The following is a 24,979-nucleotide window of genomic DNA, read 5'->3' as shown; positions in this document are numbered from 1 at the left end:
CCATGATTCGCCTCCTCAGTTGTAAAGGATGTCTGCAGCGAACCCCCATGATTCGCCTCCACAGTTGTAAAGGATGTCTGCAGCGAACCCCCATGATTCGCCTCCTCAGTTGTAAAGGATGTCTGCAGCGAACCCCCATGATTCGCCTCCACAGTTGTAAAGGATGTCTGCAGCGAATTTTGTGCCTGTCTGCATTTTCTACATTTTGCTCCATCCGTTTATTCATTTTGTCATCTGTACTTGACACTCACAAACAATGAACATACTCACACACAGCATCAAGGGTGTGTATCATACACGCACGCACGCACTCACACACATACACACTTTCTCCCTCCCACTGACGGACCTAAAAAGGATTTGACCGCAATGATGTGCAGTATCCTTTCTGGTGGTCTCTAACACATCCCTTCTAACACCCAGCAGAGAAGCAAGGCATGAGGCATGGATTACCGTCAGCAATTTACCCTGATTAAGTCCTTCTAGGCTTAGTTAAGTCACCGATACACACAGAGGTGCGTATGCTGAACGTCACATGGGGAGTATCGATGGTGCTCACCGGGTTCCCATCAACAGAAATGGCTCAATATCCACCGAAACTATCAAACAAACCACTATTCTATCCTTCAACTGTTTTGTTTTTCCCGATCATTTTATTCTCAGTTAGTAATGGTACAAGCAGACAGAGTCTACATCCTAAATAGCACCCTATTCCCTATGAAGTGCATAACGTTTGACCAGTGCACTATAAAGGGAACATGGTACCATTTGGGAAGCAACCGGTTACTTCTTCCCAGAACACAGAGATCATTCAGTGTTAATTGGGGCTAGGTGCAGTGGGCTATGGGAAATGAGGGCGGATGTGGGCTTCAATGCCCAAAAGGCCTATGGGTTACTTTGTAGTGAGGCCGTTTATTATTTCTGTGAAAGGGGGATATGGGAGGAAAGCAAGAGAGCGGTGGGATCGTAAAGCAGCTGTAATCACCATATCGAACTTCCTCCCCAACACGATCCACAGTTGGAGAGGAGGAGGAGGCGAGATGACCTGGGATAGTGTGTGTGTTTGTCAGATACGGTAAGCCACAATCAGATGGATTCATATGAGACAGTAATGCTCTGTAAAAAAGGAATTAGATCATTAGATGAGAAGGTTCCCGAATGATAACACAGAACATGTGGTAAGAAATTATAGGATATTAAATAAAATATATTTTACTTTTATGCGCCATTCTTTATCTTAGGATGGCACAACAAGAAGACAAAATGTCAGAAAACTCACTGCACAATATCTCACTGCACAATATCCCACTGCACAATATCCCACTGCACAATATCCCACTGCACCATATCCCGCTGCACCATATCCCACTGCACCATATCCCACTGCACCATATCCCACTGCACCATATCCCACTGCACCATATCCCACTGCACCATATCCCACTGCACCATATCCCACTGCACCATATCCCACTGCACCATATCCCACTGCACGATATCCCACTGCACGATATCCCACTGCACGATATCCCACTGCACCATATCCCACTGCACCATATCCCACTGCACCATATCCCACTGCACCATATCCCACTGCACCATATCCCACTGCACCATATCCCACTGCACCATATCCCACTGCACCATATCCCACTGCACCATATCCCACTGCACAATATCCCACTGCACCGTATCCCACAGCACCGTATCCCACTGCACAATATCCCACTGCACAATATCCCACTGCACCATATCCCACTGCACCATATCCCACTGCACAATATCCCACTGCACCATATCCCACTGCACAATATCCCACTGCACCATATCCCACTGCACCATATCCCACTGCACCATATCCCACTGCACAATATCCCACTGCACCATATCCCACTGCACCATATCCCACTGCACAATATCCCACTGCACCATATCCCACTGCACCATATCCCACTGCACCATATCCCACTGCACAATATCCCACTGCACAATATCCCACTGCACAATATCCCACTGTACGATATCCCACTGCACAATATCCCACTGCACCATATCCCACTGCACAATATCCCACTGCACCATATCCCACAGCACCGTATCCCACTGCACAATATCCCACTGCACCATATCCCACTGCACAATATCCCACTGCACCATATCCCACTGCACCATATCCCACTGCACCATATCCCACTGCACCATATCCCACTGCACCATATCCCACTGCACCATATCCCACTGCACCATATCCCACTGCACCATATCCCACTGCACCATATCCCACTGCACCATATCCCACTGCACCATATCCCACTGCACAATATCCCACTGCACCATATCCCACTGCACCATATCCCACTGCACAATATCCCACTGCACCATATCCCACTGCACGATATCCCACTGCACGATATCCCACTGCACGATATCCCACTGCACCATATCCCACTGCACCATATACCACTGCACCATATCCCACTGCACCATATCCCACTGCACAATATTCCACTGCACCATATCCCACTGCACAATATCCCACTGCACCATATCCCACTGTACGATATCCCACTGCACAATATCCCACTGCACCATATCCCACAGCATCATATCCCACTGCACAATATCCCACTGCACCGTATCCCACTGCACAATATCCCACTGCACCATATCCCACTGCACCATATCCCACTGCACAATATCCCACTGCACCATATCCCACTGCACCATATCCCACTGCACAATATCCCACTGCACCATATCCCACTGCACAATATCCCACTGCACCATATCCCACTGCACAATATCCCCTCCAATTCAATAATAATAAAACATTTTAGTACAGTGACGCCAAAATTGCCTTTACGACTTCAAAATAACCTCTTAAAAATGTATGTGAAAATTCATACATTGTGTGACATGACAGAGGTTAGAGGCGGCTTGAGGGTAGTGGGTAGATGATCATTAATTAGATCCAGGGTCAATGGTTCCAATTTTCTTAGTTGCATCTATGTTCCTCCTCTTGAGTGACAGAACACTGAGCCAATCTAGATAGCACTACTAACCCCTAAGCTCTGTATTTTCCTCTGGCTGCCCCATCAACACTATGCTAGGCTGAAACACCTACATTTTGGAGCTGCCTTACTTCATGTGAACTTTCTAACTAAGCCAGGCAGTCACACACACATGATAAGAAACTAATGGGGTGGGACGTGAAGCACAATGCACACAACAATACATGCTTTCTCCCCAGTCTGAAGTCCTCAGCGCTCTGGGGCAGGTTTTCATCAAGGATCTCTCTGTACCCTGCTCCATTCAACAAAATGTGGTAAGAGTGAAGGAGTCGGAATACATTCCGAATGTATTGTATTAATGACCTAACAGCAACAACAAGTAATCAAGCCTTAATCACATTGATTGTCAAAGTTGAAGCTTTATTAGAAATGTTTATGACTGACTATGGTAAATGTTATGTCTTACGAAGCTGTTATAAAGACTTCATGAATACATACGGGGAGGGGTACAGTAAAGTGTTAAATACTATATAGTAAAATACCCATAAATACTATATAGTTACTTATTGTTTAACAAGCATCTAGGCTGTTCTTCTTCCTGTTTATACCCTTTTGTCTTTCTAAATCTTCAAGTCAGACCATAGTGGTAGAGCACTGCTTTATAACACTGTGTGATAGAGTCATCAAGAGGTCCTGAGACACTTCCATGTTCTATAACCGACACTTCCTGGTCCTATTAGTGCCCTGCGATTCTGTGCAGCCCAGTTCTCTGACCTCATTTAGGGCCCTGAAACTGGTTTCTGCTTCTTGTCACTGCCATTAATTACCCTGCTAGCCCCGGGGGATCTGACTGGGTCACCCTGCACACTGAGTCTCCCTGAGTAGTAGCCCAGGTTGAGCTGTGGGTTACTTTTTTGGAGGAATGGTAGTGTTTTGATAGTCGGAGTTGATTGTGAACAACCCTTACACTTACGTGTGGTACCCACTTTTTCCTGTGACACACACACTCACACACAAATCAAATCAAATTGTATTGGTCACACACACATGGTTAGCAGATGTTAATGCGAGTGTAGCTTCTAGTTCCGACCGTGCAGTAATATCTAACAAGTAATCTAACAATTTCACAACAACTACCTTATAGACACAAGTGTAAAGGAATGAATAAGAATATGTACATATAAATATGTGGATGAACGATGGCTGTGCGGCATAGGCAAGATGCAGTAGATGTTATAGAGTACAGTATATACATATGAGATGAGTAATGTAGGGTATGTAAACATTATATCAAGTGACATTGTTTAAAGTGACTAGTGATACATTTATTACATCCAATTTTTAATGATTAAAGTCGCTAGAGATTTGAGTCAGTATGTTGGCAGCAGCCACTCAATGTTAGTGATGGCTGTTTAACAGTCTGATGGCCTTGAGATAGAAGCTGTTTTTCAGTCTCTCGGTTCCAGCTTTGATGCACCTGTACTGACCTCAGCTTCTGGATGATAGCGTGGTGAACAGGTAGTGGCTTGGGTGGTTGTTGTCCTTGATGATCTTTTTTGACTTCCTGTGACATCAGGTGGTGTAGGTGTACCCTCTGGAGAGCCTTACGGTTGTGGGCGGAGTAGTTGCCGTACCAGGCGGTGATACAGCACCGACAGGATGCTCTCGATTGTGCATCTGTTAAAGTTTGTGAGTGTTTTCGGTGACAAGCCAAATTTCATCAGCCTCCTGAGGTTGAAGAGGCGATTTTTGCGCCTTCTTCACCACACTGTCTGTGTGGGTTGACCATTTCAGTTTGTCCATGATGTGTACGCCGGGTAACTTAAAACATTCCACCTTCTGTCCCGTCGATGTGGATAGGGGGGTGCTCCCTCTGCTGTTTCCTGAAGTCCACGATCATCTCCTTTGTTTTGTTGACGTTGAGTGTGAGGTTATTTTCCTGAAACCACACTCCGAGGGCCCTCACCTCCTCCCTGTAGGCCTTCCCATCGTTGGTGGTAATCAAGCCTACCACTGTAGTCTCATCTGCAAACTTGATGATTGAGTTGGAGGCGTGCATGGCCACGCAGTCATGGGCGAACAGGGAGTACAGGAGAGGGCTGAGAACGCACCCTTGTGGGGCGCCAGTGTTGAGGATCAGCGGGGTGGAGATGTTGTTTCCTACCCTCACCACCTGGGGGCGGCCCGTCAGAAAGTCCAGGACCCAGTTGCACAGGCCGGGGTCAAGACACACACACAGGCACACGCGCACTGCAAACGAGTCCATAAAAATAGCCATTATTTGAATGGAGGATGAAGAGTTGCCAGCTTCCATTACATGTCAGTAGTATCTAAACCAACAGAACATGGCCTTGCACTTGACTTCTCTATTTCCACCTCCCTGCACATTGGATTGACTTGTGCTCTCTAGGAAGCGTTTTTGCTCTACTACAGTGCATTACAGCTCAGCAGGAGGTGAGAAAGAGTGTACAGGGCTACAGATTGAGAAAGGGAAGTCAAAATGAGATACACAGGAGTGCATACTGTAGGGAGAATCCAGTGAACGTTGTAAAAGGCTAACAATGGGCTGACATTAACTATGAGTATTAGGCTTATGCCGATAAATTATAGGCTGTGCTCAAAATGGCACCATATTCCCTACATAGTGCTACACTATGAAGGTAATAGGGTGCCACCCACTATACAGAAAATAGGGTGCTATTTGGGAAATAGGCATATGCTACCACACGGAAGTACTCAATGGCCCATAGTCACTAGCTACAGTACATCCAATCTGCTGCTGCTATGCTAATCCAATAGCAGTAAAATGCAGTGTCATCATGGTGGACTGACTGTCCGTTAATCCCATTTACACTCACCAGGCATATTAGTGCACGCTAACTCTCCCAATGGGAAGAGTGGTGAAATAAAATAGTCAGCGTGTAAATGTTGGGTCATATTTCAGAAATGTTGCTGGGGTCTCATTCTGTAAGGTTTCATTTTCTTTCGCTGAGGTTTCACTGAAAATGTTTCAGAAAGAGCAATACATGGATCAAGGTTTTTGCCAGCGTCCATTTTTCATGTTCAACTCTCGACAGTTCATGTAGTCTCTCGGAGGTACAATCTTCCTCCCTGTACTCACCCACAGAAATAGGTGGAGTGTTTTATCTGTTGTGGGGCACTGTAGAAAGAATATTGAGAATGGTGAGGTTTTGCAAGGTAAGAGTATTCTCTTTGGTGACGGATATTTAGCATCTCAGATTAAAGACTCAGACAGCGCTTCGGGCACTGCGGGATATGGATCCTTGTGATTTGACCATTTCTTGAGCCAGCAGGAGAGGGTGAGTGTATATCTTAGAAACCCAGGAATGATCTTTGGTGCAGGCCTAATGGCCAATTACGGAGCATACTGTATCAGTTGTTTCAATATTTTCTACTCTTTTTAAATCTCTCCCTTTTGTGTTAATTCAGTACAACATGAAAATCTACAAGACCCAAAAGCACAAGGCAATGTCACTGATTAGATTTGTTTCATGTAGACTTCATACAGTTGTGGAACCTCACAAATGTATACTATGAATGGGGGAAAAAATCCCATGATTACAAATAGAGAATCAAATAGCCAAGAGTAAAAAGTGGCTTCAGAGGCACCTGGCGTGAGGGTCTGTGGTATCCTTGGGACGTCCCTACACTAAACCTTAACCCTAACCCCTACCCTTACCCTAACCATAACTTTTACCATAAGCTTAACCAATTTAAATGTAAACCTCAATGGGGTATGTACATCCCATGGATCCTGGATAGCACAGACCCTGGTGTAAGAGCACCATCTCTCCAAAACGGTGTGTATGTATGTGTTTGTGTGTGCGTGTGTGTGTGTGCGCACATCATGCATTATTGAAGCAGATGTTGAATTATTCAAAACATTCATATTGATCCCAGGGCCTGATATCACTGTAGTCTGGTTCGGAGAGAGAGAGAGAGAGAGAGAGAGAGAGAGAGAGAGAGAGAGAGATGGAGAGAGAGAGAGAGAAAGATGGAGAAAGAAAATGGAGAAAAAAACATAGAAAAAAGGGGAGAAGGAAAGGTGAGAGGGAGGATAGATAGCGCGCGAGAGAGAGAGATAAAGCTTAGGTCAGAGGGACGAAAACCATCTCATCATCCCATTGATCTCTCAGACCATTCCCACACCACACACATCAATGGTACCCTGGTGGGCCAAACAGAATCCAACCCTGGGTTGACGGGGGGCGTATCAGCCCTGGACACATACTGTAACAGAACATAGTCCATGGCAGGAATGTTTACTTTGAAGGTGTGTGTGTTATTAGGTGAGGTCTAAAAAGAGCACTGCTGAGCAGTGAAATGTAGCATACCTTGTGAGATGTAGGTGTTAAGTTGCCCAGAGACGCTGACCTTGGGCCAGTTTTGCATTCCCACCAATAATGGTTAGGTTAGGATTGGGGAAGGGGAAGATGATCCTAGATCTGTACCTAGGGGAAACTTCACCCTAATTCATTTACAAAAGAGATGCTAATGACAATGAGTTTTGGATGACCCTCAGAATTACACTGGTGCCACGTCTGACTCTGTAGCTGGCAATCTTTGGCTAAGTTCCAGATCGTCTGTAAATCAGTCATGCTGCACAAATGAATGATTTAATGCAGCGTCATCTACATTGCATATGGGGATCAAATTACAAAATCATATTGATGTGGTTAATGACATGTTAAACACTTATCTTAAGCCTGTTGCATGCTTCCCAGTCTAAACATTTTGCGTATATGACAGAATTGTGTGAAGTTTTTGTTTGTTTTTTGACTAACGTAACAAAATGTGGAAAAAGTCAAGGGGTCGGGATATTTTACGAATGCACTGTATATATACAGTTTGGACACACCTACTCATTCCAGGGTTTTTCTTTATTTTGACTATTTTCTACATTGTAGAAGAATAATGAAGACATCAAAACTCTGAAATAACACATATGGAATCATGTAGTAACCAAAAGAGTGTAAACCACATCAAAATATATTTTAGATTATTCAAAGTAACCACCCTTTGCCTTGATTGCTGCTTTGCACACTCTTGGCATTCTCTCAACCAGCTTCATGAGGTAGTCACCTGGAATGCATTTCAATAGAGGTGCCTTGTTAAAAGTTCATTTGTGGAAGTTATTTCCTTCTTAATGCGTTTGAGCCAATCAGTTGTGTAGTGGTGGTATACAGAAGATAGCCCTATTTGTTAAAAGACCAAGTCCATATTATGGCAAGAACAGCTCAAATAAGCAAAGAGAAATGACAATCCATCATTACTTTAAGTCATGAAGGCCAGTCAATCTGGAACATTTCAAGAACTTTTAAAGTTTCTTCAAGTGCAGTCGCAAAAACCATCAAGTACTATGATGAAACTGGCTCTCATGAGGACCACCACAGGAAAGGAAGACCCAGAGTTACCTCTGCTGCAGAGGATAGGTTCTTTGAAGTTCCAGCCTCAGAAATTGAGGCAAATAAATGCTTCACATAGTTCAAGTAACAGTAACAACATCAACTGTTCAGAGGAGACTGCGTGAATCAGGCCTTCGTGGTCAAATTGCTGCAAAGAAACCACTACTAAAGGACACCAATAATAAGAAGAGACTTACTTGGGCCAAGAAACAAGAGCAATGGACATTAAACCTGTGAAAATCTGTCCTTTGGTCTGATGAGTCCAAATTTGAGATTTTTGGTTCTAACCGCCATGTCTTTGTGAGATGCAGAGTAGGTGAACGGATGATCACCACGTGTTTTTTTTGCTAATTTATTGAAAATGAAGTATTCACACCCTCAAGTCAATACATGTTAGAATAGCTTTTGGCAGTGATTATAGCTGTGAGTCTTTCTGGGTAAGTTTCTAAGATCTTTGCACACCTGGATCGTACAATATTTTCACATTCTTTTTAAAGTTATTCCAGCTATGTCAAGTTGGTTGTTGATCATTCCCAGACAGCCATTTTCAAGTCAAAACTGTAACTAAGCCACTCAGGAACATTCAATGTCATCTTGGTAAGCAACTCCAGTCCTGGTGTTTTAGGATTTTGCCTGTGCTTAGCTCTATTCAATTTATTTTTTATCCTAACAAGCATACCCATAACATGATGCAGCCACCACCATTCTTGAAAATATAAAGAATGGTACTCAGTGATGTGTTGTATTTGCCCCAAACATAACGCTTTGCATTATGGATATTAAGTTTTAAAAAATGCCACATTGTTTTCCAGTTTAATTTAGTGCCTTATTGCAAACAGGGTGCATGTTTTGGAATATTTGTATTCTGTACTGGCTTCCTTCTTTTCACTCTGTCATTAAGGTTAGTATTGTGGAGTAACTACAATGTTGTTTATCAATCCTCAGTTTTCTCCTATCACAGCCAATAAACTCTGTAACTGTTTTAAAGTCACCATTGGCCTCATGGTGAAATCCCTGAGTGGTTCCTTCCTCTCCGGCAACTTAGGAAGTTGGGAAGGACGCCTGTATAGGACGCCTGTGTAGGACGCCAAGTTAGGAAGGACGCCTGTATCTTTGTAGTGACTGTGTGTATTGATGCACCATCCAAAGTGTAATAACTTCACCATGCTCAAAGGGATATTCAGTGTCTGACTTATTATTATTTTTTCACCCATTGGAAAACCTCCCTGGTCTTTGTGGTTAAATCTGGGTTTGAAATTCACTGCTCGACTGAGGGACCTTACATATGTGTGGGGTACAGAGTTGAGGTAGTCATTCAAAAATCATTTTAATTATTGCACACAAAGTGAGTCCATGCAACTCATTATGTGACTTGTTAAGCACATTTTTACTCCTGAACCTATTTAGGCTTGCCATAAGAAAGGTGTTGAATACTTATTGACTCAAGACATTTCAGCTTTTCATTTTTATTAATTTGTAAAAATGTGTGATGAACATAATTCCACTTTGACATTATGGGGTATTGTGTGTAGGTCAGTGACACAGAATCTAAATTGAATAAATGTTACATTCAGGCTGTAACAACAACATGTGGCAAAAGTCAAGTGGTGTGAATACTTTCTGAATTGCAGTATATATATTGTAGGATTTTCGTTTTTAGGATGAGTTGGTGGTGCGGACAGGGCCGAATTGTTGTCCCAATCCGACCCTGTCTTACTCACCAGAATGTTTTGTGCTTAGTCTTAGCAGTGGAAGAGTTAAAGCTGGTGCAATATGTGAGTCGCACAGCGCCCCTCACTGGTCCAAAAAGTCGTAGCTGAACCATAGACGGCTGGTGGCTGCAGATGATGTTGCCGCATCCCGTTCCGCTTTGCCACAGGCCTGCATTCGTATCAAAATCTGCCAATCTTCTCTCCAATCCCTCCCTCATCCTCCTCCTTCTCGCCCCGCCCGCGCGCCTGACGCGCACACCACCAATGCTCCTCTCTGGTTTCTAGACACACGACTCTACGCTTAAGTGGCTCGGCATCGGTAACGGTATGTAAATCTGTCTATGACAAGTAATCCTGGCAAATCGGTTTTACATAAAATATGCCGAATGATTAGGCTATATATTCAGCCGTTCCTAAAATGGAGTCCGTTATCCTTATGTTTGCATGGAATTGATCAATGGTAGACTAGATGTGTACCGATAGACTTGTGACGTAGGGCGACTGACTCCTCTCCCTTTATCCTCAGATGACTGCATTACATTTCAATGTATTTCATCAGAAACATTATGAGCCCATTTTTAGACGCATCTGATTTATCCACCGTATTCCCATGCACAGGGTGACTTTTTAATTCACATTTAATTCTTATTGTTTGAATAGCATATTTGCCGTGACAGTAATTTGTTGAAAATAATGCCAGACAGTACTAAGTCATTAAATAATCAGACACTTATTTAAACCTACCTTGACATATGGGAGAGCGGTACAGAACGCTCAGGTGACGGAGTTTAACCACTCTTTGCCTTGTCCAAAGTAACTAGATTAATGCACTATGAAGTGAAGATTACACACGCGCATGTGGCATAATTCGTTTTAATATTGAACTGTATCAGGTTAAAAAAAAATGTAGCCGTGGTATTCATTAAGATGTAGTATTGAATATATTGAGATAGAAATGTAATTAAATCGGCGCAATAGAATGCTGGTTTGTTTCCACTGGGCGCCTTGAGCTGTAGTTCGATTCGTTCCGCTCGATTGGATGATGTATGTTGTTTTAACCGCGAGCGGGCGTGATATGGATACGTTGTTGAGAACGACGTTACGTGTGTTTACCTCTCGGTACATCGAGGACAATATTGAGAATCAAAACAAGCACGCACAAACGTCCCTCTAAACTCCCAAATAGACTATAATAAAGTTTACGTCACTTAGGAATGGGTGCATTTTCTAAAGATTTTAAGATCGTTAATCGTAAACTGGATGAATTAGTCTCGTTTGTCAATGTCAGAAATGTTGGTACTGATTTTCTTTGTTCAGCTATTGCCTAGGGCAGCATGCTTTCTGTGTTATTGTGAATGTTGTAAAGAAACGTGTCATGAAGATTATTTGTTCTGCTGTTTAATACGATGTGATTAGTACATTTTTCTTTGAGATTCTGTAGCAATGTTGTTACCTATGGATACTAGTGTTGTGCTGGGTGAATTGGGACTGTCCCAGGCCTCCAGTGACTCAGCAATGGTCTGTGTGACTCAGACGCAGCGTGTGTGTGTGTGTGTGTGTGTGTGTGTGCGTGTGTGCGTGCGTGCACATTAATCTGTTTGCGCCTGCCGACTGTACGACCAGTGATGATGAATGGAAATACTGATCAACAGAGGAATAGCAGGGATGAAAGAGGGATTCAAATGATGTTACGCGAATTGATAGGATACTGCATTTATTCTCCTTCTGTAATATAATGAACGTTTATGTAAATTAATGAATTAGCCATTAGTATGACTGTAAAGTGGAGGGGCTACCATTGGGATTTTTATTTGTTATTTTTTTTACAATAAAATAATCAGGCTCGCAGGCACACATTTTGGGGTAATGCTTTGAATCCCAACGAAGAACAACTTGAACATAATGTAGCTCTCTCACCCACCAGAGTCAAGTGAAAGTGCACCAGCCTGACAGTCAGCTAAATGGGCAAAAGTCAAAGCTAATGTGCATTAGATAAACCTGTTTGGGTGCTCTCTAGGAGCTAGCTATATCAGTCGTAGCATATAGCATTTCATCGAGCTTTGTAGAGCTATTGGCTAGCTTAGCAAGGCTAGGTTTAGCCTGAGTCACACTGTCGTTGAGTCACACTGTCGTTGCTACCCACTGTTCAACCCACACAGCCTACATACACTTTACTAGGATAAATGCTTTGTTTCCTGATAGGGTTATGGTAATTTGAGCAGATATGTAGACTGGACAATGGTCTGTAGGAAAAACAAGACATGTGTTCTGGTGTGCTTTGGGAAGGCTTTGGGCTCAATTCAATCTCTATCGCTGTAGTTAGGGCAGTTTAAATGTAAAGGTAATTTCCAGTTGAGACGTCATGTGCCAATTTTACCGTGAATGGCAATGTTCCCGCATCATTGCCTTTCAATTTCAATCGCGCTATAGCGCTGAACTTTTGCGATACAGATTGAATCAAGCCCTTTGGTTGTCAATTTCATGACGCAACCTCCAAGGCAAATAGAGACATTTGCCATAGCTGTAGGCAACATAGATTATGGAGTGTGTTGCCGTTTTATTTACGGTCCCATTCATTCAATTCGTATTACCAAGTTTATAGGAAATTTAGTGATTTAAATAACCATATCCATAAAAATCTGGCCATTTCACATCCATAGACATAAGCTTAATAAACAGTAGTGGTCTGCCAAAGCATTCTGGTTGAAACTGGCAGACAGGCACGATCAGGTGATCCAACTTCATCCCCTTTAAATACATTTCTAATTGAAGGACGTTGCGATTACCGTCGTCATTATGCGTGTATAATTTGCTACAACGACTTACTTAATAGTTTCAAATCGATGGAGTCTTAGCCCTAGTTCAAACACCACTACCTCACTTTCTATCTGGAAGAGCGGGGATTGAGTGCTGTCTGAAACATTGCAGTGTGCCTCGCCAGACTTTTGATGCTAGTTTGGGAGCCTCTGCCGCTCATTGTGCGTGGTGCGGGTGAACTAGCCTCTGTTTCATGCATCACGCCGGAACAGTTCTTCCACTGTTGGGAGAAATGGTAATACATATTAATATATGTTAATTGTTGGGAGAAATGGTAATACATATTAATATATGTTAATTGCATGCAAATAAAGGTTGGTTTGCTACCACTCCCACAAAAGAAGAACAATCAGCCTTAGATTTGCAGGTGGTCACGTTAGAACAGACCCAGGGTATGTTTGTGTCTGCAGAAATGCTAAGACTTATGGTTAGTGTCATTTTTGGTGCACTTTAAAACCAGGAAATGATGGTAAAAACCTGACTTCTCAACACAGAGGTTGAAACATTAATGACCGATGGGCTTTACATCAACATACAAATTGTTTGGCAATCTCGGGAGAAAATAGAACATTATGTTGCCTAATATCGCTATTTAGTGCAATACAAATTCTGGTTTCTTTAACACAAGAGGTCATTGTTATTCCTGAATTTGACCCAAAACCAACGAGGAAGTGTTGAGAACAGTATCTTAATTTCTAGTCAGTTCGTCTCGCCATAAATTTAGCGTCTGGACTGTGCATTATTGATTCAACAGGGTGCTTACTTCCTAATCTGTCAGGATTTGGGATTGGGTTTGAAACAAAGAACCACTCTCACACCGGGATTAGGAGTGTTGGTTCATGACCTGGCTGACAGGTTGCACGTCTGGGGAAATATGTTCGAATTAATGTAATCACGGAGACCTTTTGTTTAGATCAACTAATTGGTTGAAGCGAAGTGCAATCTATGAATAACAGCAGGATTCCATGAAGGATTCCATGCAAACAAAGAAACAAACATGCACACGCAAACACACAGACAAAAAATAATAATAATAACAACAATAATAACAGTAATAAGGCTCGGAATAGCTTGACTAAAATACAATCCACCATTCAAAGATGTGTGTTGCCTTACATAAAGCTGCGATTTAGTCTAGCTAGCTAGATTGCCTAGCTTGGTTTAACCAGACTGAGTACTGTGTCACCATTGTTTCACACAGCACTCGGTCTGATTTACCCTCCAAAACAGACACTGCCAAAACAATCGCTATGCGGATGTTGGCTAAAGCAGATTTGATTGAATCAAGCCCTAAGTCAACCATGCGGAAGTTGCTTAATTGCTTATTCCTGTTCATATACCCAAAGTCCGGTGAATGCATGACTCATGGTTTAGCACAGTTATTGATATGTGTGCTGGAACATATACAATTATGTTTATAATCTGAACATACAGTGTCATTAATTATACACACACACACACACACACACACACACACACACACACACACACACACACACACACACACACACACACACACACACACACACACACACACACACACACACACACACACACACACACACACACACACACACACACACACACACACACACACACAGTACCATTCAAAAGTCTGGACACACCTACTCATTCAAGGGTTTTCTTTATTTGTACTATTTTCTACATTGTAGAATAATAATAGTGAAGATATCAAACCGATTAAATAACACCTATGGAATCATTTAGTAACCAAAAAAAGTGCTAAACAAATCAAAATAGATTTTAGATTTTAGATTCATCAAAGTAGCCACCCTTTGCCTTGATGACAGCTTTGCATAATCTTGAAATTCTCTCAACCAGCTTCATGAGGTAGTCACCTGGAATGCATTTCAATTAACAGGTGTGCCTGGTTAAAATTTAATTTGTGGAATTTCTTTCCTTCTTAATGCGTTTGAGCCAATCAGTTGTGTTGTGACAAGGTAGGGTTTGTATACAGAAGACCGCCCTATTTGGTAAAAGACTAAGTCCATGTTATGTCAAGAGCAGCTCAAATGAGCAAAGAGAAAGGACAGATAGTTTTATCTTCATTATCAGAGAGACAGAGCGGGAGTACGAGCAGTCGAACGAGCGAACAGACAGCAGTCACAGCACAGACAGGCAATTATTGCTGAAAGCAGGAATATTGGGCTGATGTGATGTTTCCCTTGAACGGCGCAGTACAGCAGTAAACATTGGTCCTCTACTGAAGGCTTCTATTCCCACTGGTCCCCAATGGTCGTCCTGCTCCATCTCCCATCCTGATCCCAAATCTGCTGACTAGGCCTGGAGTACCAGGCATCCAATTGGCCTGACACACCTTTAGGCACTGAGGTGCTTGGGCTCAATTTCATGTAGCCTACATCCCTGCATTTTTTTTTTGACGTAGAGTTCCATACTAAAATTCTCCCCGAGGAAACGAAAGGATTAGATTTGTCACCATGCTGGCTTGGTGTCATTCTCATGATATGGGTTGCAGCTATTCTTGATTCTTTTTTTGTTGTGTGTATTGTGTGAGCTTTTGTCTTGAAGGGAAGACATATGCCTCAAGCCTCAACAAACATACTCATACATTTCAACACTCCAAGTAAGGACACAATCCAAATCACAAATACAGTGAGGGACAAAACATGAGTGGGCCGAAAAGTTTTGAATGAATAACCTCCATAATGGAAATCCGTTGTCCAAAAATGTTACATACTTAACATTCACATGAAGAGGAATATCTATGGGATATCTTATGGGAATTTCTACCTCCTTGCTTGCTGGATTCCCAAAATAAGATTTGTGAGATGGAAAAGGACGGAGAATGTTCTTTCTCTCTCTGGGTTTTCTCACCTTAAGCAATGGTATCATGGTATCACTTGTCATTGTGCTGAAGGTCACCTTGACAGGTATTTTTCATAATTCGTGTCCCCTGGTTGTTGTCTATTCAACCCTGTGACCCTGTCTTGGGTTTGTCATGGTGATGGATGACATGTCACTGTGCATCTGACTCATTTGTGACCGCCATTTTATAATCATTACATGAACACTGACACCTCTTGGACATAAGTATGGATAGGATATGCCCACCTTAGGATTGTGTGTGTGTGTGTTGGCTACCCCGAGAGCATTTGCCATGCAATATGCAGAAGAGATATTCTGATGTGTTACTGGCTGTGTGGGCTGTAGATGAGTTGTGGTTACACAAGCACAAAGTTGTGGTGCAGTTAGTGTTCATTACCAACTTCTAATCGTTTGCGTCTTGCGGCATCATACAATTCACTTCCCTAATTCTTAATGATTTTTGAGAAATGACTGTTCCGTCTCCCCTCACAGCCTCTTACCTAAGAGTCAAGCTCCTCCGTAGCCTACATGGAGCTAGATGGAATACTGTAAAAGGAAAACGAAGCAATGGTTTTGGATGCAATATAGTGAAACAAGAGTGAAAGATGGTTTGGTCAGGAGAGTTGGAGGTGAGATATTTATTGGCAGTGTAGGCCTCCCCGGGTGGCAGTGGATCCCCCGAATGGCTGTAGGCCCCCCTGAATGGCAGTGGTGATGTCATGGTTGGCACAGTGTGGGCATCCCGGGTCTCTAGGAGACGGTGACACAGCGTCAAACCCCTACTGTTGCCCTTTTCTGGCTGTCTGGTTTTCTGGCTGTCTGGTTTTCTGGCTGTCTGGTTTTCTGGCTGTCTGGTTTTCTGGCTGTCTGGTTTTCTGGATGTCTGGTTTTCTGGCTGTCTGGTTTTCTGGCTGTCTGGTTTTCTGGATGTCTGGTTTTCTGGATTTCTGGCTGTCTGGTTTTCTGGATGTCTGGTTTTCTGGATGTCTGTTTTTATGGCTGTCTGGTTTTCTGGCGGTCTCCTCACTTTCTTTACTGCCTTTTTTCTCTCTCTCTGTCTTTATGTCCTCTTGTATTTTAATTGTCTATTATTATACCTTCACCGATGTGTCTTCTCTGTTCTCCTTGTCTCTTCATCTCCTGATACTCAATCCGGGCCGGCTCCAGGCAGAAGCGACATAAGGGGTCGCCTAGGGCCCCAGGCGGTAGGAACTCAGTCTAGGTCTCAACTTACTGTTGAGAGTTAGAATAGTGGAATACACAAGGTGCAAGTTCAAAATTTGGTTGTGAATTAGCCATTTTTATATTGTTATGTCAGTCACTGACAGTCATTCAATTAGCCATGTCAGCTAACCATTCTTATATTGTTAAATTAGTCTAGCCAGCTAACTAAACTTGTAGTAATCATGGCACGTCGGGCAAGTTCCCAAGGGACCCTGACATCTAGCTGGCCCCCATACATTTTTTGTCCCTCTCACTCAGATATCATTAATAACATGGCATAAGTCATTTCAAATGGGGTAGAATTGCAGGAAATTAGCTGTCAAACAACAAACAAAAAACATTCTGCCCCATGTCAACATTTTTAGAAGTGCATGTACTTCTTAAAATAAAATTGCCATGTTTTCTCTCCGCCCCATGGCAAAATGTGTAGAACTGCAGAAAACTTGCTTTAAAACTGCAAAGAATTATAATAATAATTCTAATAATAATAGGAACTCAGTTGGTGTCTCAAATTACTGGTATGAGTTGGAATAGTAGAACACACAAGGGTGCACCAGGGGGCCCCCATTGATTTTGTTAGTCACTCTCACTCAGATATTATTAACATGGCCTAAGTCATGGCAAAATTAGTAGAATTGCAACATTTCTCTCTTTATTTTTTTTCTCTGCATTGTTGGGAAGGACCCGTAAAAGAAAGCATTTCACGTAACACCACACCTGTTGTTTATGAAGCATGTGACAAATAACATTTTATTTGATTCCACCTCATGGCAAAATTGATAGAATTGAAATTAACTGTATAACAGATGTTTTTTGTATGGGGGGGGGGGCAACCAAATCTCGCTTGGGGCCCCCAAAAGGCTAGAGCCGGCCCTGTACTTAATGAGGGTGAATATACTTAGTTTCATCCTTTCCTTTGTTGTATATTATAGCACATCCTTCCTCACTGGTCAGAGATGATTGGCTATAGATCTCAGAGCACTATGATGCCAGCCCAGGCTATATCCCACCGTTTGCCTCCTGGAGTTTATTCTGTCTGGTCCCTGCAGATAGGGTAAGAAGCCTTAGAAAGGGGAGCCTTCTTAGAGTAGTATATAGACTAAAGGTTGACCGATTAATCGGCATGGCTGATTTCAAAGTTCTCATAATAATCAGTCATCTGCATAACAATCAGTAATCTGCCTTTTGTGGATGCCGATTATGGCCGATTACATTGCAATCCACGAGGAGACTGCGTGGCAGGCTGACCACCTGTTATGCGAGTGCAGCATCAAAAGGACCTTGTGGCTGCAAGGAGCCATGGTAAGTTGCTAGCTAATATTAAACTTATCTTATCAAAAACAATCCATCTTCACATAATCACTAGTTAACTACACATGGTTGATGATATTACGAGGTTAACTAGCTTGTCCTGCGTTGCATATGATCAAAGCAGTGCCTGTTAATTTACCATTGAATTACAGGCTACTTCAACTTCACCAAACGGGTGGTGATTTAACAAAAGCACATTTGTGAAAAAAGCACAATCGTTGCACAAATGTACCTAACCATGAACATGAATGCCTTTCTTAAAATCAACACACAGAAGTGTATATATTTAAACCTGCATAATTAGTTTCAATAAATGCATGCAATATTAACTAGGGAAATTGTGTCACTTCTCTTCTGTGCAAGCAGAGTCAGGGTATATGCAGCAGTTTGGGTCGTCTGGCTCGTTGTGAACTGTGTGAAGACCATTTCTTCCTAACAAGACTGTAATTAATTTGCCAGAATTGTACATAATTATGACATAACATTGAAGGTTGTGCAATGTAACAGCAATATTTAGACTTAGGGTTGCCACCCATTCAATAAAATACGGAACGGTTCCATATTTCACTGAAAGAATAAACGTTTTGATTTTGAAATGATAGTTTACGGATTTGACCATATTATTAATGACCTGAGGCTCGTATTTCTGTGTGTTTATTATAATTAAGTCTATGATTTGATATTTGATAGAGCAGTCTGACTGAGAGATGGTAGGCAGCAGCAGGCTCATAAGCATTCATTCAAACAGCACTTTACTGTGTTTGCCAGCAGCTCTTAGCAATGCTTGAAGCACAGCACTGTTTATGTCTTCAAGCCTATCAACTCCAGAGATTAGGCTGGCATTACTATAGTGCCTATAAGAACATCCAATAGTCAAAGGTCTATGAAATACAAATGGTATAAAGGGAAATAGTCGACAGGTCATAATTCCTATAATAACTACAACATAAAACTTCTTAACTGGGAATATTGAAGACTCATGTTTAAAGGAACCACCAGCTTTCATATGTTCTCATGTTCTAAGCAAGGAATTTCAACTTTAGCTTTTTCACATGGCACATATTGCACTTTTACTTTCTTCTCCAACACTGTGTTTTTGCATTATTTAAACCAAATTGAACATGTTTCATTATTTATTTGAGACTAAATTGATTTTTATTTGTATTATATTAAGTTAAAATAAGTGTTCATTGTTCATTCAGTATTGTAATATATATATATATATATAAAATTCAGCCCATTTTAAATCAGTATACATTTTTTGGGGTCCTCCAATAATCGTTATCATAATCTCTAATACAGACCCACACAGAGACTCAGACAGATAGTCCTGCCTCATTTCCCCAGGTGATGATCTGGGTGGTATTCATTAGGCATGAACATGGTCTGAAATGGAGTGAAGTGGGAAGGTAGTATCTGAATTTGTCCAATTAGAAATGCTCATTTATGTTGTCCATTGTTGTGCCCTCATGAACACACCCCTGGACTCAGTGATTTGGCCACAACCATTCCGAGGTCGAGGTCTGAGATTGGTACTCGGAGGCCCAGCTGCGATTAACGTGGAGAGGCTTTATCTGGCTTAGCAGCACAATCATCCGGCGCAACCAAATCACAGGACTAGGATTACAGCGAGGAACTGGGATATACACCTACTGTTCAGGTTCAAGGTGGCGAGCCAACTGACATCCAGGAAATGGTTGGGTGGTGTTGGCATGGGGTTTGTTTAGTTGTTTAGGGTGACACGTTACAGAACATTCAGACAGAGTTGTATTGTATGTTACCAACATGTTTTTAAGACATGTTTCACAACTGTCTGCTCTTACATTTCTAACTACAATGGACTATATATTTTGCACCCTGCTGAATAAGCCTGTGGGGTAAAGGGGCTCTAAAGAATCAGGGATAGAAAAGGCTGAATTTGAGGGAGCCATTTTGTTATGCCAAGTCTGCAGTAATGATATGATACTGCAATGATTCAAAATCTGATACTGAAGCCTACATGAAAGTGCAGCCATTTTATATAAATATCAAATAATTTCTCAGGAACAATGAAGTGCCTTAAAGGTGCAATATGCAGAAATCACTCCGCCATTTCCTAATTTCAGTTTTTGTGACAAAACAAGCAATGTGTAGAGAATCGTTGGACCATCTAAACCGCTGTGAAATATATTTTCAATAACCAAACATGTTGTATTTTCAGCTGCTTGAAGCTGGTGTACAAAACTGAAAGGAAAAGACACAACAAGTTACATGTTGCAGCTTTAATGTAATGTACTAGTTTTCCATTAAAATGGCTAAAAAGGGCAGCCGGCCGCAACTGGGAGGTCCGTGGGGCGACACATAATTGGCCTAGCGTCATCCGGGTTAGGGAGGGTTTCGCCGGTAAGAATATCCTTGTCTCATCGCGCACCAGCGACTCCTGTGGCGGGCCGGGCGCAGTGCACGCTAACCAAGGTCGCCAGGTGCACGGTGTTTCCTCCGACACATTGGTGCGGCTGTCTTCCGGGTTGGATGCGCGCTGTGTTAAGAAGCAGTGCTCCTTGGTTGGGTTGTGTTTCGGAGGACGCATGACTTTCAACCTTCGTCTCTCCCAAGCCCGTACGGGAGTTGTAGCAATGAGACAAAATAGTAACTACTAATAATTGGATACCACGAAATTGGGGAGAAAAAGGGGGTAAAATTCCCCACAAAAAAATTGCGAAAAATAAGAAAACATGGCTTTTTAGAAAAAAACAATTTCTCAAGCAAGAATTTTGCTGTGGAGGTGTGGTCTGAGTGGAGGGGGGAAGATCACCTGGAAACAGAAAACTAGCTGTTATCGGCAGAGAGGTTTGAAACGCTCTTTGTTATCGGTCTATTAACTTATTTACCGCCTGGTGATGTCACCAGGCAAGCTGAAACTCCACCCATGCAAAATATGCTTATTCGAGGATCCTTTGTAGATTGTATTTTCAACCAGCAACTATCATGAAATAACACTGATATTTAATTTTTTAAAAACTTTTAGTTTGTTTCATCAGCTGTTGTACAATATGATACAAACACAGGAATTTTGACTCATACTTGGTGGTCTGTCTTTTATGGAGACTATAGCCTGGTCTGTCATTTTCCATTTCAATGTGCTCCTCTTTATCTAAAAGTTATACTAAGCTCTACCCTCAGAATGGGATGAAGTCACTTTAGCTAAATGAGATTAGCGGCGCTAACCCTGTTTTCATGTGCCTCTCCACGCTACCATTGTTTACTGCGATGGGTGTCTTTCGATAAGATGGCCCATGCAGGCATCAGGTTCAAATTGCCTTCTTATGCTTCCCTGTTGGGTGTCAGTGTTGCTTAAAAGCTCACCTTCGTCACCTTGTCTCAGTTACTTAGGAGTGACTGCTGGAGTAAACAGAAATGACATCATCAGGTGTAGCCCTTAGAGCTATATCTATAGCTTAGCACCATGGGGTTCCATGATGGTCAGCTGCTTGCTTTGTGTACTTTGAAGATGTCTTTGGGTAAGTCAACCATCTCTCATCCATACCCTTCACACACTACTGAGCCAAACCAAGCCCAAGCCCAACTGTACTGGGCACGGTAGTGTGAAAAGGGTGCCAGAGAGTGAGGCGGATATATAGCATTTTGCAACAAAAGAAACATGATTATTTGTATCTTTGAAATGAAACCATAAAGTGATAGATTTTAAACAAATACATATGTCATTGAACAACCCCATGCCATGATTAGGTAGTGAAAAACACAGCAATCTCTTTCATAATTTCTTTAAAAAATAAAAGCAAATTTACCAACATTTCTGAAAATGGATATATAGCGTTTTGGAATGAAACTCTTGAATTGAAGATGTGATCGTTTTAAATTCCTTCAACCTCCTCACAGTCCCTGATTGCTAAATGTGGAGCAGGCTATTTGGAGCAGTGCAGTGACTGGGCCGTGGTCGATCATCAGATCAGTGCTCTGTTTTAACAGTTTTTTTAACAGAGCGCTCCCATTTCCAGAGTTCAGATGCGGGTATTTATATCAAGCAGGTCAGCTCAGGTAAAGGAGTACTGAGGAGAGTAACAGTCAGTTCTGTCTGAAAACGACCTTCTCTCCTTTGGGTCCCGGACTACTGTATGGAACCTGTGGCGTTCGGTGCCGTTTAAGATGAGGGATGATGCAAAAAATGTTTATGAGCATGGCCTTATTTCTATTACATCTAGCTCATCTAGGGTGTAGTCATTAGTCCAACAGTTGCAAATGAGAGTTTCTATTGTACAAATTCAGGTAGGTTTATCCCAGTTTCGTTCCGTTTGCTTCAGTTTAAGTTTTTTTTTCAATAGAATCGGCGGAATGAATACACCACTGATCAACAAACAGTTAGTACAATGTACAGTCAGTAAGCAGTTTAACATTTACACCAGTGGGCCCCGGTGGCAATACATTTGTAAAACCAAAGCCTACCTTGACTTGGATGAGTTCCAGTGTTGGATAGTCATAGCCAGCTAGCTAACACAGCATCCCTCTGTTTGAGTAGGTTAAACTAGCTAGCTACATTTGCTAAGTAGGGTAGTGATCTCTCTCCCTTCATTTTTGAAGAAATGATTGGTTCAGAACTGTCTTTCTCTCTCTGAGTCAACTACTCACCACATGTTATGCAGTACAGTGCTAGCTAGCTATGCTTTCAGTAGCAGATTGATTCTCTGATTGTTTGGGCAACATGTCAGTTCATGCTGCAAGAGCTCTGATAGTTTGGAGAATGTCCTCCAGAAGTTGTCATAATTACTGTGTAAGTCTATGGAATAGGGGTGAGAAGCATGAGCCTCCTAAGTTTTGAATTGAAGTCAGTATACCCAGGGGAGGATGGAAGCTAGCTGTCCTCTGGCTACACCATGGAGCTACCCTACAAAGTGCTGTTGAGGCTACTGTAGACCTCCATTGCAAAACAGTGTGCTTTACTCAATTATTTGGTGACGTGAATATATTTTGTAGAATTTTATCTAAAAAGGATAACAACTTTTTAAAAGTTTCACTTTTTATTTTTGGGAAATTCACTGAGGAGGAATGTCCTCCCCTTCCTCCTCTGTGGAGCCTCCACTGATGGAGAGCCAAGTCAAGTGAGTCTGGAGCTAAGAGTTTAGTTCCTCCTGAGGTTTCACTGGCTTCCCACATTAATTATGTGTGGATGTGGGTGTCTGTGAGTGGTTTGGGTTTTATCATGTGTATCATGGGTATCTTCAAGAAGTCAGGACCACCATTGTACAGAGAAGTGAGGACACAAGCTAATTATATGGTAATTAACTCCTCTGTGAGCCTCTTTGACATTGCTAAAACAGGCCTATTGCTGAATGCGTTAGGGAGGCTGCTTCAGAAGTTCACAGCTGCTGTCAGAAAATTATACACAAGTGGTGAAATAAGAGCAGTCTGGGGATATTGCGCAGGAAACTCAACAATAAAATGCATTGGTTAAGATTTAGCCTGCATCTAGCTTATCTAGGGTGTAATCATTAGTCCAACAGTTGCAAACAAGAGTTTCTATTGGACAAATTCAGGTATGTTTATCCCCATTTCATTCCGCTTGCTTCTGTTTAAGAAACGTTTTTGAACAGAATCGGCGGAATGAATACACCACTGATCACAGTGTACAGTCAGTAAGCAGTTTAGCAGTTACATCAGGTGGCAATAGATTTGTAAAACCAAAGCCTACCTTGACTTGGAAGAGTTCCAGTGTTGGATAGCTAGCTAACATAGCATCCCTCTGTTTGAGCCGGGTGTTTGAATAAGCTAAACTAGCTAGCTACATTTATAAGTGAAAATGAAAGTGAAAAATCAGAAATATAGCTAAAATATAGGAAAGGTGGATTTTCGACATGCCTTTGGTGTATGGAACGCCGTTTGGGTCTTTGCATGTAAAAAAAAAAGATACACGTCAAATAACACTAACTAAGCTTTTCATTTGACATGTCAAATAACACAGTTCTATTATAGAATGTTGTGTGTTCTGAATTTGCACGTACAAGTCAAGCGCCACCACTACTATCGGTAGCGCTGTCAAAGCTGTAGAAAAAAAAAGTCTGTAAACAACTAATCACCGGCCACGAACGATGTGTTTACAATACCGCGTTGATAATAAGGCATTATTTGTTCGACTGCAACTTCTGGGGTAGCTAGCTTTAGGTTGGTACCTAGCTAGCACCAATACAACCAGCCTGAAAACAATGGCTAGTAGAAACTGCAGTCATTTTCATTATTCTTAACAATGATTTAGGAATCCTTGTGAGTAAGTATTAGCTAGGTAGCCACTTGTTGTTTGCCTATTGAAATTGAACTAGCTAGCCAGCTACTTAACTCTGTTGCCCAAAGCTAACGTTATAAGCAGCCAGCTTGCTTCATCTAGTGAGGCTCGACCGGACCGGGTTATGTGTTGTGAAGCTAGCCACAATAAGGATGAATGGAATTTACGGTTTTTCTTCTAAATAAAAGTACCTATTTGAAAGTGATGCAGAAGGTTACAATTGGTGGAATCATGGCATATTTAGACAAGATAGTGTTTAACAAGGTTGGAATGTGAAGCAATGAAATCGGGTATCAGTCTACTCGGCGACACTCACAGAACACAACTGTGAAGAGTTTACGCAAATATTAGCGTTGT

General features: G+C 42.0%; 1 protein-coding gene across 2 annotated transcripts in view; it reads left to right on the top strand.

Annotated features, from left to right (window-relative positions):
- LOC109866919 (microtubule-associated protein 1B) overlaps positions 1-24,979 on the top strand; it is a 66,327-nt gene that overhangs the window by 16,885 nt on the left and 24,463 nt on the right. The window contains exon 1 of one of the 2 annotated variants that reach the window (XM_031801496.1): positions 10,266-10,474. The exons of the other annotated variant lie outside the window; for it this stretch is intronic. The gene's annotated coding sequence lies outside the window, so the exon portion shown is untranslated. Of the gene's footprint in view, positions 1-10,265; positions 10,475-24,979 lie in introns of those variants that run through there. 2 annotated transcript variants of the gene reach the window in all.

Source organism: Oncorhynchus kisutch, linkage group LG22 (assembly GCF_002021735.2).
Source record: "Oncorhynchus kisutch isolate 150728-3 linkage group LG22, Okis_V2, whole genome shotgun sequence".
In the NCBI taxonomy this organism is placed as follows: Eukaryota; Metazoa; Chordata; class Actinopteri; order Salmoniformes; family Salmonidae; genus Oncorhynchus; species Oncorhynchus kisutch.
The sequence above is the reverse complement of the archived record's forward strand: the minus strand, read 5'-3'. Positions and strand labels throughout refer to the sequence as shown.